Genomic DNA, 9,149 nt, shown 5'->3' with positions numbered 1-9,149 from the left:
CAGCCTTCATTTGGGTTTCAGTAATTCCTCTCGGTTACATTGCCCTTGATCAAGCCCTACCAGGCCTCTTACACTCTCCTCGCCACTGATTTTGGATCATTTTTTGTTCCCTTGTCGCTGGATTTGTTAACACCACTTCAAAGGATGTTTTTCATTGGGCAGAATTTCCACTAAATATTTAAGTGTTAGAAAGCAAAGATGTCATGTTGAGTATCACAGAGCCCCTGATCCACATGATGGCATTATCAGTCGTATCATATGCACGCCAAAGCTTGGTAGTGAATAAAGAAAACCAAAGAAGTGTCGATATCTTTGAAATCTGGTGTTGGTGAAGAATATATCGTGGACTGACTGCAATAAGCAGTGTGTCTTGGACATACAGCCGTAATCCTCCTTAGAAGCTAGGATGGTGAGATTTAATCTTAGGTACTTTGGGCAAGTTATCAGGAGGGACTAGGCCCTGGAAAGGACATCATCCTTGGTATAGGATCAGTGAAAAAGAGAAAAACCCTTAAAAAGAGGAATGGACATACTCCTGTGACTATGAAACTGGGTTTAAAATTGGCACTGATTGAGGATGGCACAGGACCAGGCAGGGTTTCTTTCTGTTGTGCACAGGATCTCTGTGAGTCAGACCTGACTTGATGGTCCCTAACAACAAAAACAACGTTGTCGAGAGAAATTAAATGATGGCAGTGAGGATGCAGATTCATGATACTTAATATTGGACAATTTAGAACCCATCACCAACCTGATATTGCGTTATTTGCTCTAGTTTTCAAATCTTATTTGAAGTTTAGTAATAGTTTGGTGGAGTTACTTTTACTTTGTGCTAAATTTTGTAGAGTGTTGCAGTTTCAAGTGGGAATGGAACCCTGGTTCACCATCTAATGCAGAGATATTTAGTAGAGTAGCAATTTGTCATGGTAAAGTCCTTTTGTATTGTCTTTCTTTTTAAAAAATACTTTTATTGCGGGCTCTTACATCTCTCATCACAATCCATACATTCATCCAGCATGTCAAGCACATTTGGACATATGCCACCATCATAATTTTCAAAGCATTCTCTTTCCACTGGAGCCCCTGATATTTGCTACCCATTTCTTCCCCCTCCCTTCCCCGCCCACCCTCGCTCATGAACTCTTGATAAGTTATAGATTATTATTTCCATATCTTACATCATCCTCCATCACCCCTCACCCACTTTTCCATTATTCGTCCCCCTGGGAGGGCGTTCTAGATTGATCTTTGTGATTGATGCCCCCTTTCTCCCCCCACCATCCCCTAATCCTCCTGGTATCTCTACTCTCCTTGTTGGTCCTGAGGGGTTTATCTATCTTGGATTCCCTGTGTTTCAGGTTCTTATCTGTAACAGTGTGCTTGTTCTGGTCTAATCCAATTTGTAAGGTAGAATTGAGGTCATGATAGTGGGGTGAAGGAAGCACTGCACCCTGACTGGTTCATCTCTTCCATGTGAGCCCTCTGTGAGGGAATGCCCAATTGTCTACACATGGGCATTGAGTCTCCACTCCATACCCACCCCCTACTCCCCATTCAGCTTGGGTATGGTTTTGTTCTGGGTCTTATATGCCTGATACCTGATCCCATCGACATCCTCATGATCACACAGGCTGGTGTGCTTCTTCCATGTGGGCTTTGTTGCTTCTGTCCTAGATGCCTGCTTGTTTATCTTTAAGTCTTTAAGACCCCAGATGCTAGATCTTTTGATAGCCGGGTACCATCAGCTTTCTACCCTACATTTGATTATGCACCTTTTTGTCTTCAGGAATCGTGTTGCGAAGGTGAGCATCACAGAATGCCGGATTGTTAGAACAAAGTGCTCTTGTGTTAAGGGAGTACTTGAGTCAAGGCCCAATGTCCATCTGCAACCTTAATTCTTAACATATAGATATGAATACATCCCCTTTTGTTATATATGTATTTACATATGTACATGCCTGTGTTTAGGCCTCTATAATGTCCTTAGCCTCCTGGTTCTTTCCTCTATTTCCCTTTACCTTCCTCTTGTCCCACCATCATGTTCAGCCTTCATTTGGGTTTAGTAATTCCTTGCTGCTACATTGCCCTTGATTGAGCCCCACTAGGCATCCTTCCGACCTTCCTTCCATTGATTTTAGTTCACTCATTGTTGGGTTGGTTACCACCCCACTGCCTTGGGTTGGTTACCACCCCACCCCCTTCCTTTCTCCCACCTCCCCTTCTCCCGTATCTCCCCCATAACCATTGGTCCCATTCTTTTCATCTCCAAATTATTTATCCTGTCTATCTTATCTAGATAGACATGCAGATACATTAATAAGTGCAAAACCAGGCAAAGTCAAATAAAACAACAAGAGAGTCAAAACCAACAAAACAATAACAACAACCGAAAACAAAAACAAAGTAAGTAACAAAAAGAAAGCCACTGCCAAAAATGGAAAAACCTATAAATAGTTCAAGATCTGTTTGTTGGCTTTTGTGCATGTTTTCCAGTCGAGTCTGATGGGATGCCACACTCTGTCTACAGAGTCTATTTTTGGTCTTCCCCATGAATTTCATTACTCTGCTCTCCCTGCTGCTATGCTGCATGCCCTTAGTTCCTCGTCCCAGCATGATGGGGCCAGACCGTGCACTATTCCTGCACTGTGTCTCCAGTGCTGTCCCCCACAGCACCATGGTTCAGTGAGGGACGCCTTGTCCCATGGTGGGGCCGGCCCTACGGTCCTCCCCATGCATTGTCTGCTCTGAGCAGGAACATCGTCCTCCATATTTCCTATTTTCTATGTGACTGTGTACATCTCAAAATGATTGGGTAGAATGGAGTTTCTGAGCTCTGAGCAGCTTTACATTTCTTTATATGGATAAGGTTCTTTTCCGTCTTCCCCATCTGCTAACTCCCTCATGCTCATGATAAGCTTATTTGTTGGTATGAGGACATCAAGTTCCATGAAGCACGTGTGTTTTTTGCTTTTTCAGCACCACCTGACTACCATTTACATAGTATGCTCATTTCCCTGGTTACATAAGTTTGAGTCCAGAACCAGGAGATTGATTCTGGGATTTTTAAGAACAATTAAGATGAAACCTATAGTTGGGTGAACCCTGCAATGTGTGAAATATTAAAGCAGCACACGAGGCCCTGTTGTTGTTAACAGTGGAAAGCTCTGTGGATGCTGCATGTGTTCTTATCACAGCAAAAATGCAATCTAACTGGCAGGAGCTCTGACTTGCTGATTTTGAGCCCAGACTTTGAGCTCTTAGATTTGGCTGACAAAACCCTCATAAGACTAATTTTCTCAGTATTGAGAAACCTTGGTTGGCAATGATATAACAGTAGAATTTCTACTTTTCTCTCTCCATTCTTAGTTCACTATAGAGGAAAAAAAAGAGTCAAGGTGAAAAGCAATTCTTTCCCACAGAAGGACTTTCCTAATAAAAAGGTCTTCTAAAAATAATAAATCAGAATAATAATTTACAGGTCTGTGAACTCAAAACTTACAAATTTAGATCAACACTCTTCAGCCATTTGTACATTCCCAATTTCAAATTGTATCAGACTGAGTAGGAATGTGACTTTCAATATTTAATTTATTGAGAAAAATCAATAAATTGAGTGACTATTCTTTTAGTTAATAAATTAATCTAATTTGCATGATGTACTTATATGCTTCTTATGACTATAAGCAATGACTTGTTATTTGGGAGTTGAAGTTGATGAGGCAGATATTTTCTAATATGTTCTTACGATTAAAATCACATTATAACATTAATGTAACTTGTTTATTTCATTACTTCTTGGCATAAACGTAGAGATAATTTTGTTCACTATCTTTAAAAAAACAAAGATGCTGATACATGTATGAGTTCCGAATGAATCATTTACTCTAATTGTTTTATAGGTGTTTGGAAAGGCTTCCCTCTCTACAAGGAATAGAAGATGTCTTCTCCAGGCCAAGCAAGGTAGGAGGAGTAAGGATTCACTGAACATCAAAACTGGCCTTTTGTGAGCACACTATTTTTCTGTGTAAGGGCTCCCTTTCAGTAAATTGTATTAGGATTGTCAAGCGCAAACATTTCCTGGAAGCACATTAATAAAGCATGCCATTCACAACTGCAGTTGAATTTCAAGTGAGTTCTGCAGGACTCCAGAAGGGAGATATTTTGCCAAACTGTTTCTCCTCTCTCCTCTATTCCAACACTGCCTTCCTCACTCTCTACTCTTAGCCTTTAACTGTCATAATCATTCAGGATGAGTAATTTACATGTTTCCCTGCACCCACTGCCCGCCCAGGAATCCAGGGTCTCCATGAGTTGGAACTGACTTCACGGCAATTCATTGGTTGTTTTCTTAATTAAAAACAACAATAACAACAAAACAAAAATAAGAACAATGTTAACTAAAATAAAAAATAAAGCAGTAACCTTAATCAGTGGTGATGCTCCTGGCCTAGTGGTTACAGAGTTGGGCTGCAAACCTCAAGGTCTGCAGTTTGAAACCACCAGCAGCTCCTCAGGAGAAAGACTGGGCTTTTTACTGCAGTAAAGAGTTACCATGTTGGATTCCCACTGGGGGAAACTATGAGTCAGCATGGACTGATTGCAGCAAGTTTGGAGTTTGAACCCTATCTCAGGGTCAGAGTTCGAGGCAAGTAAGAACACACATAAGACAGGTATAAATTGCTGATGATCTATATTCTATTGCACAAATGTTAGTTAACACAGCAGACAGCAATTTAATAAGCAACAAGGGAAAACACTGTGTGAGTCTGGGTAGGCTAGAGAAACAAATTCGTAGACACACATATGTGTATAAGAAAGAGCTTTATATACAAGAGCAGTTGAATATTGAGAAAATATCCCAGCCCAGTCTAGATCAAATCCATAAGTCCGATATTAGCCCATATGTCCAATACCAATCTATAGAGTCCTCTTCCGACTCACTAAACACATGCAATGAAGCCAAATGCAGGACGATCACAACCCAGTGGGTTGGAAGTCTTCTGGATGCAGTGGTGTTGTAAGTATCGCAGTGCTGGCAGGGGTCTTTACGTGGCTTCTCCAGCTTCAGAGGTCTGGTAGCATCGGGGTAGGTCCAAGTGGCTTTTCCAGCTCCCAGGGCATAGCGCCATGCATCTTGTCAGTAGAGCGTCTCCAAGGGAGTGAGGTGAGAGAGAGAGAAAATGTAGGAGTTCCCAGAATTCTCAGAAGCCCATGCCCACACAGAGGCCTCATTGGTTATATCTTGATTGACAGGCCAGACTCCACCCCTTCACTCATAATTCTTTCATCTTGATAGCAGATTATGTAACTGCCACACCTGCCCAGATCAATAGCATAGAGCTTTGAACATAAGTGAATGAGGGAGGTGTTTAGTTCATATGTTTCTTTAGATAAGCCCATGCCTCTGAGTCCGGTTTGTGGTGGTGACGTATTTAGTCTTTATGTTTCTTAGATCAGTTTGGTCCACGGTGGTGATGATTTTAGTCCAAATGTTTCCCGGATAAGTCAGCACCCATGGTGACGGTGTGCTATCTTAGTTTCACTTCTTGTGAGGTGATTCGGAGTGATGTCTTGAATGCTGAGCAACACTGAGTCCAGATTTTAAGTTTGCATGCTCTATACAAACCCCGATCATAACGTGAGTCATGTCTGCTTAAAACACAGATAGGAAATCATTGAAAAGATACCATAGATGTTTCTCACTGGTGTTTAAGGAGAGAGGAAAGGTGAAAAAATAAACCCAGCTGTGAATTATGTGTTAGGTAAGAATCTCCAGTCCACATTGCCTGTGTAACATCGAGGTTCACAAGTAAGATGGCTTTTGATTAGCAGTTAAGTATGATTTTTATCTAGTCCTAACACAGTCAGAGGCTGAAGCCAAAAGAGTTGAATAAGCACCCCCCTACTGAAGGTTAGGTCTCCCACAGAGCTTTAATTAGCATTTGAAACATCCTAACAGTTTGCAAAAGCGATGCTGAAGCAAAGCTGGGCTTTGTTGTTGCCCTTGTGGTCTCAGTGCCAGCCTACTGATGTGAGCAAACAAGAACTTTAAACAACTTGCAACTGAAATTTCACACACCTCTGCTTCCCACAATGTTAGACGTTTTCTGTGCTCACTGTATCTCTGCTGTCACAATGGTGTCCTAGTGGGCAGGGTGACAAGAAAAGCAAACTGTCCAGGGAGATGAAGTACATATCTCACTCCTTGCAGCAGGTAGGCGCAGCACCTGAGTTCAGCAAGCATGTCTGAGTTTTAGGTACATACAGGTTTGGGGTCACACACGACAGTGACACATCATGGGAACTATACGGACTGATTTCAGACTTCAGGGCTACTTTGATTGTCTTTTATTCCTGAAAGCTTGTAATCATCTGGCATAGCTGTTTGATATTTTCCCCCCAGGGTCCTTCTGGCTGTTCAAGGCTGGCTTAGCGTGTTAGTTGAGGGGTATTGGAATCTCTGACCCACGACACGTCCAAGCAGCCTGTCAAATCCACTGGCTCTGAAATCAGTTTTTTCCCCCGCCTAACAGTTTTTCCTGAGAACTCAGGTCAAAATTAGGGTCCTGACAGAGGTGGGGAGCTGACCGGATCCTCCATCTCCATCCATCAGATGAATGACCTGTTAGCAGTGTCACAGAGCCTTGCAGAGAGGAGGCTCCTTCAGGGTTCTGCTAAGAATCACCTGCAAGGGAATCTCTCTAGCCTTCTTTTTTTTCCCTTTCATGAATGAAATCAACAGATCATATTAAAATTTCCTAGACTCCTTTCAACTCAATCTACACATTTATTTAATGTGTCTTATTGAGTTGTTTGTTCTTTTAACCTTGATTCTGGATGCGTTTTTGATAGCTGCAATATGATGGTAGGATGGATACTTTGCAATTCAAAGTAGCTCTACAGTATATGAGGCACATAAAGAAATAATCCTAAGACTGTACTTTCAGGGAGAATTTCTTCAGTTCCTTATTAGAGAAATAGAGTAATGAAAACCCCGAGGAGAAGGTGCGGGGTTCTCGCCTGAGCACGCAGCCTGCTCTTGGTCTAATCTGCCTGCATCTGCCCTTTGCCATTGGTGCACATTCTCCTTTCCCTCTGCGGAGAAGGGGGAGAGGACGCAGTCTGGGTGACTATCGCTTTTTAAAGACATATTCCTACAAACCTGGTCAACTTTCTAAAAGGTTTTTATATCAAGCATAATAATTTCCTCAATATTTGTGGGGCGTGTCCTGATTTTTCCTGCATTGGTTCATTGTTCTCTTAAGCTAAGTGTTAAAGACGAATGGCATGGGGATCTTGCCCAGGTAGTGTGTGAGTTTTGGGGCTCATGTGGGGTTCCAGAATCCCTCAGGAAATGGACATATGCTCTCCTGCTGGAGTCAGTCCTGGCTCTCTCAACTGTTTGCACCTGAGACATTTTCTAAAGTCGGTATTTGTAATACTTTCTCGGCAGGAGACTACTGTAAATGCTTTGCATGTAGAGCTTCAAGTTACTGCAGATTGGATAGCTGTAAGAAACTTTTCAGCCAAAGATTATTGTGTTTATTTAAAGTTTGGTTTATTTTACTTACTGCAGCAAGGGAGGGGCATAGGAGAGGAACGGTTGAGCATTTTGCTAAGGAATTGAGAAATTAAAGAATTTGCACTTGGGCTGGGCAATTTCAAGGAGGAGTTAAAAGAATAGGGTGTAGTTTGGATTGTTGTCTTCATGAAATAGGAAACCATTTGGTAACTTTCACCCCAAAAGCACTCTCTAGATTGTAGATCCTTGTCTTTTTGGTGAGAGGAAAAGTCACACCCATGTGAGGGAATGAGAACAACTTGACCAAAGCAAATGGTCCCTTCAAGAAGCACTTCAGAGAACAAACTGTTTGTGCGGAAGCATGTGTATGTAGATAATGCATCCAGATGGAACTCCAGATATGTGTGTACACATATATTTGTAGAGGACTCTGTTACAGATACTTCTCAGGCATAACCAAACATCTTGTGAGATTGTTTTTCTAGGTTTGACGCTTTAGCTAGGGCTTTAGTCTCTTGGGGCAACTCATTGAAATGGCATACTTACGTTCACAAAGTTCATGTTCTGCATCCTGCTGAGCTCAGTCGTCTCTGCAGTCTTAAACATTTGTGAGTAGGAATTTAAGTTACAACATTTGGTCCCTCCTCATCAGGAGTAACAGACAAAGAAGGAAACCAAGATTTCAGATCAGAGACTAATCTACAGGACTAATAGCTTCCGAGTATCATGGCCTCATCTACCCAGAGGCCTGAAGGATTAGATGGTGTAGATTGTTTTCAACAGGGTCATAGTAGATGAACCCTGTTAGAATGGGAGAGAAAAAGCAGAGAAGTACAGTTCTTAAAAACCCAAGCTTATTCGACTCCCTGAGGCTAGAGGACTCCCTGAGACTATTGCCTTGAATTACTTTTTAAACCTTCATCTAGTATTATCCCCTGTGGGATACCTACATGATAGATTAGCATACAAAATAAAGGATATTACCTGTGATTGTGGTGCTTCATTGAAACAAGCAAACAAATGATATGAGACCAACAGGCCAACAATTTGCTTTCTGTAAAGCAAAGAAGAGAAAATAAAGGGGCAGGCAAACCTGTGTATTGGAAACATAAGTGGGAAGCAATGAAAGAGAATGGTGATGTCTTAAGGGACCCATGGTGGGATAGTGGTAACTAGTTGGGCTGCTAACGGCAAGATCAGCAGTTCAAAACCACCATCCAGTCCCGTAAAGAGTTACAGTCTCAAACTCAGGGGCAGTCCACCTTGCCCTACCGGGTCACTATGAGTTGCCATCAACTCAGTGACACTGAATTTGGTCTTTGTTTAATGTCACTGAACAGGTTTTATAGACACTGTCAAAATGGAATCCGATTTTTTTGTATAAACTTCCACCTAAAACACAATAAAATAGTAAACATTTTAAAAAATCAAGACGTAGAAGGATTAAAGTGAGGCTCATTGGTAAGAGAAACAATGGTCAGACAAGTAAACAAGAAGAAAGGGATGCTTACCAATTTTATGATCATGCTTACAGATTGTCCTCGTCTCTTGTTTTAGACAATATCACAGAGAGATTTTATCTGTCACCTTTTGCATACTTTCCCAGGGTAGGCAGGCTTCTTTTATT

General features: G+C 41.7%; 1 pseudogene; it reads left to right on the top strand.

Annotated features, from left to right (window-relative positions):
- The first annotated feature begins 6,931 nt into the window (after positions 1-6,931).
- Positions 6,932-7,129, top strand: LOC115870064 (annotated as a pseudogene).
- Positions 7,130-9,149: the final 2,020 nt, after the last annotated feature.

This window comes from Echinops telfairi, unplaced genomic scaffold (assembly GCF_000313985.2).
Source record: "Echinops telfairi isolate 266 unplaced genomic scaffold, ASM31398v2 ScPeMD7_70;HRSCAF=299, whole genome shotgun sequence".
In the NCBI taxonomy this organism is placed as follows: domain Eukaryota; kingdom Metazoa; phylum Chordata; class Mammalia; order Afrosoricida; family Tenrecidae; genus Echinops; species Echinops telfairi.
Note: the sequence above shows the minus strand (reverse complement) of the source record. Positions and strands in the feature narration are given on the sequence as shown.